The following is a 5217-nucleotide window of genomic DNA, read 5'->3' on the forward strand; positions in this document are numbered from 1 at the left end:
CGGCACGCGGCCGCTGCTGTGGCTGCGTGGTTGGGGGCGTCTCGGGGTCCGGGAAGCCGGCGGAGCTCGGCCTCGGGCGGGCGCGGGGGGTGCGGCGGCGAGCAGGGCCCTCCGGGGGAACATCCTGGGCAGGGGTCCCCCCTGGGTCCCCATCCCGTGCGCCTACTTCGCGCAGCACGCCCAGGCTCGGGGAACCTGCGGGCCAGGGCCTCGCGGGTGTGAGCTCTTGGGGTCGGAAGCACGCGTCCGGCTGCCTAGCTCCGTGCGGTCTCCTTAGTTTGGGGACACAGTTGCACTGACTTGCGTGCGTCAGGCTGGTAGACTTGGCTATGACGGCAATTAGTTACAAAGACCCCATATCCACTCCCCTGAGATGTGATCCTTAACTTTAGGACAAAGTAATGTCACCCATTTTGTTCTAGACCCACGTTCCCTGACTCCGGAGGAGCTCAGGTGAACACGCAGACGGTCGGGTGGGTGTACTGCGCACTGCGCACTCCAAGGCAAATCACAAGGTAATTATAGCACAAGCTTTCTAGCGCTTCACACACAGTCACACCTCCTCAGAGCTGTGAAATGTAAAGAAAACAGTAACCCCAGCTGTCTGTGGATACCGACCGGGCCGGAAGACGGAACCCAGAAAGGGTCCGCAGCTCACAGTTTCTGGTTATAAGGAAAGGCAAGACTCCTGGTTAAGGTACTTGACGCCAGAGGAGACGGGGCTTGCATTCATTAAATCTCCAGGTCAAGCCCCTTAACGTCCTCTTTCGGGAATGTCTTCAGTGGCAGGCCCCATCCAGGCAACGTTCTGTAGCTGGAACTGACTGCAGAATGTCACCGACACTGGGCTGGCCAACTCCCTCCTCCCTCTCCTACTGCTCTCCTCCCCGCCCTTCCAAGCCCCAAGGTGTTCCAGAAGCTTTTCTCCTGGGGACGTATGGCAGCCAACAGTGTGGCTTTGTGTCCATGCCTATATTAAAGGTTGAAATACAAAAAGTAAAATAAACCAATTCCCTTATCTGTATACCTCAGGCGTCTAGTTTGATTGCCCCTGAGGCCCTGAACTTAACTGACCGGGTATTTGACAGTTTATTAAGCTGACCCAGCACAGACTCTGAGATGAACCCTCTTGTCTTTCAGTTTAGGTGTTTGTGGGAATCCAAGAGGGGATGGATGGAAGGGTAATCTCAAACTGCCTAGGTAGCAGGTCCAGGAGGGAAACATCATTAGCAAGACACACAACCGTGACAGTAAACATAATAAAAGGTTGACTTCCAGGAAGATCACAAGAATGAAATAAATTTGCCATTTGAGTTAGAAGGAAAAAGAGCGTTTCCAGCATGCACCGGGTCTTTCTGCGTGGCTTAAATCAAGCTTGAATTTTGTTTTCTATCAGATCAAACTTAGCAAGACTATAATTACAGGTAATCATGTACTTTTTAACCCCTCCCCCAGAGAAGCCTGTAATTCTGTGACGCTTACATAGTTAAATAATTGCACAGTCTAAAGGTTTTCACTGCCTTTTGCACGCACATGCACACGCACACTCATACACAAACATGACAAAAATTGTCAGGGGAATTTTGCTTTGAATCATTTTCACTTCTGGAGCTTGATTTCATGACCACGAGCCGGTACTAAACCTATGATTTTTCTGTCTGAAAAAAATCACACATGCAAAGGCTGGATTTGGTATTCTTATTTTAGGTCTAAATGATCTGGCTGTACTTTAAAGAACACAGAAAAGAAAGACACAAGAGAAAGTTGGAAAAAGAAAAGGGAGCTCTTCAGATTCAAAAAAACACCTAGCAAGTCACACACCTCCGCCCTGCCTGCTTCAGATGGTAACACTAAGAGTCACCCCTTGGAAACTAATAGAACTAATGAAAGGAAGAGGAAGGGGCAGGGGAATTGCTATATACTGAAAGGTTGTGTTCTTCCAGACGGGGGATCCAGCACAGGAATCTCCCTTTACCCTCACAGCAGTCCCCGGAGGTACATATGCTCATTACTTCCACGTGCAGTCATGCATTACTGCTTCGGAAGCCACACCAGACCTTAGTGGCTTGGTTCTGTGGGCCGCCTGCTGGGCGGTCCTCGCTTGCATCCGTGCTGTAGTTGGATGGCAGCTTTGGCTGGAATCATCTGAAGGCTCATCTGGCTGGATGTCCAAGATGGCTTCTTCGTCCACACGTCTGCACTTCAGCTCGAATGGCTGGACAGCTGGCCTGGCTGGCGTCCCTCTCACTGTCCGAACTCTGTGTGGCTAGCTCAGGCTCCCCCACAGCATGGCAGGTAGCTACCCTTAGTCCCCTAAGACAGGCAGCGGAAGCTGCCAATCTCTTTAGTTGTTTTTTTTTTTTTTTAATGTTTATTTTTGAGAGAGACAGAGCACAAATGAGGGATGGGCAGAGAAAGGAGGAGACACAGAATCCAAAACAGGCTCCAGGCTCTGAGCTGTCAGCACAGCACCTGACGCAGGGCTCGAACTCATGAGCCACGAGATCATGACCAAAGCTGAAGTCAGATACTTAACCAACTGAACTACCCAGGTGCCCCAGGAAGCTGCCAGTCACTTAAGCGCTGTGTGTGTAAAAGGGAAAAGGGCACAGCATCACTTCTGCTATGTTCCATTGGCCAAGGAATCACAGGACCCCTCCCGCCTCCGGATTAACAGTCAAGGTGCAGGGACACAGATCCCATCCCTTAGATGGGAATAGTGTGAAGGTATTTGCGGCCCTCTGTAATGCCCCATGCTTCCAAATGAGAAAACAGAGTCTTAGGTTAAAAATTCCTCCAAGACCACCTATCGTATAAAGGACAGGGTCAAAGTCTGAGATGGATGAATAACATAGAAAATAGCCAGGATGTTCACAATGAGACGGTCTCCTGTGATACTGCAATGCCGCAGAGTTCTGTTTTCTCTGGGCGGGGGGGGGGGGGGGGGGGGGGGGTAGGTTGAGCTAAAAGAGAGGAGGATGGAGGTTGGGGAACATGAGAGACCTAGGGAGAAAAAGAAATATTTCACCAAGTCCCAATTTTGCCTCAGTGCTTGGAGTTTATATCAGCTCCTTTGATCTTTCGAGCTGATCTTTCATCTCCTAGACCTTCATTGAGCTTCAAGACAATCCAGTTCCTGGAAGCCCTTAGAACAGCAGAATATAAATTCAATGTTAAATGTCTGGGACATGGGTATAGCAGGCACTAGGCTTTTATCCTGGGTCTACACTGGCAAACAAGACAGACATGGTTTTTGCCGTCACTGCAGTTACATTTAGCATGGGAGACAGAGAAATGAATGGGCGATTTCAATACAGCGAGAAAATGCTTTGATAGGGAAAATTCAGGAGCCACAGGATTACATGATAGATCAAAAAACCTGGATTGTGGGAGTCAAGGAAGAATGTGGAAAGTTTCAAGTGGTTAAAAATGTTGCATATTGTGTACAGGCACGTGTGTGTGTACACATGCACTGATGCACCTGTTTGAGCAAGTGTGAATGAGACCTCAGAGGTGGGGAGTGTGGACTGATATGGGTTAGTCTGCGGGGGAAACAGCATTTGCTAGTAGACAGTAGACGGTAATAAAAGCAAAGGCCTGACCTTGAGAGAATCCGGAGGGTCAGAGGGAAGTATCCTTGTGATTTCCAAGGATGGACACAGTTATTGACAACATAAGTCCCGGAGTTGTGTGTGGTCCTCCCTTCTTGCATGGACCACACCCCAAGGAAGTCAAATGACCTTCTCCTCTGCCCACGTCAGCAAGGGCTTCCCACGTCAGAGCTCCGTGAGCATCCAGACCTTTGTTTTAGACTTTTGTCAACTCCGCCTGTTCAGATCCAATAAACAGATGCCTCTTTAGCAATGTATATAGAAAAATTATTTAATGTGGGGAATTACCTGCATTCGGTGTTGTCAGAAGGCCTATAGCCTTAGCCGGCAGGCCAAGCCTGCAGAAATGACTCCCAGAGCTGTGGGACCCGCCCACCCAGGGAGCTCTACCTCTTCCAACTCTGCTGTTTCTCCAAAACCACAAAGCTAGTGCCTGGATGTGGCAGAAAAGCCCAGAGTCTCCACAATGGAGCCTGACAGCCGAAAGCAACCGAGCCCCTGCTTCCCCCTTACAAATGGTCTCTGAGAGCATCTAGCTAATGAAATTAATTTGGATCCGTTACCCAAGATGCAAGGGAGTCTGGGAGAGGTGTTGAGCTTCCCAGTCTTGGTGGCACACAAGAAGTGGACAGAAGTGTAAGCTGTGAGCCCAACATTCCCTCACTACAACTGCAGCAGCCTAAAGCACTTGTAGGCCTGGCAAAAGAGGGATCAGGCTCCCCCCAGACATTTAATTTTCAATTATTAAAGAGTATAGTGAAGTTTTCGATTGATTGCTTTGAAACCACTGTTTTTTTGGTTTCTATGTATTGACACCCATCTCTGCTTTTTTAAAACTGTTTTTCTGCAGTCCAGCACAGGGAACGTCTATTGATCTCACTTGCACAGGATCCTTTTCCATTCTTTAGTAAGAGCACCCCAGTATTCCCTTTGCTATGTCCTCTAGCCACTCTCACGTTGCTCAGGCAGTGGTAGTGGGCAGTGATACTAGTCCCTAATTCCGGAGGTGGATACCCATAAACCCCAGGGATTCACTGGGGGCTGGAGAAATTCCTCCCTGAGAGTTCTGCTGGTAAAGGATGCTTCCTTTGCATCCGGTGTTAATCAGCTGGTGGAAAGTGAGCCCAGAGCTCCAAGTGGCCATCACGGCAGGCTTGTGGGGAAGTCTGCTTCAGAACAAGGCCAACCCAGGAGAAAGCAAGGGGGAGCACACTGACGGCACCTTTTCTAGCCCTGGATTAAGTCAGGCCCCCCAATCCAGACTTACCCCTTGAAATTCCCAGTCACAAGAGTCAACACAGTCACTTTCGAGATTAAGCTGGTTCGAGTGAGATCTCCATCCCTTGTGCCGAACAAGCGCTCACACATCCTGTTTGCGTGGAGCCCTGGTGGCGCCGAGGCCGCCTTGAGATGGAGCCCTAGCATCAGCAGCATCCCTGGTTCAGAACTCTGAAGTTCAGCCATTCCTCCGTCACTGAAGGTCACGGCCATCAAGCCATCCCTAGCTTTTACTTCATCTTTGTGGATACCCTATCAGTGCTATCCTGAAAACTGTAGAAACAAACACACAATTGAAAAGGATATTAGTACATCCAGACAACGGAAC

The sequence above is a fragment of the Suricata suricatta genome, chromosome 1 (assembly GCF_006229205.1).
Source record: "Suricata suricatta isolate VVHF042 chromosome 1, meerkat_22Aug2017_6uvM2_HiC, whole genome shotgun sequence".
NCBI classification, from domain to species: domain Eukaryota; kingdom Metazoa; phylum Chordata; class Mammalia; order Carnivora; family Herpestidae; genus Suricata; species Suricata suricatta.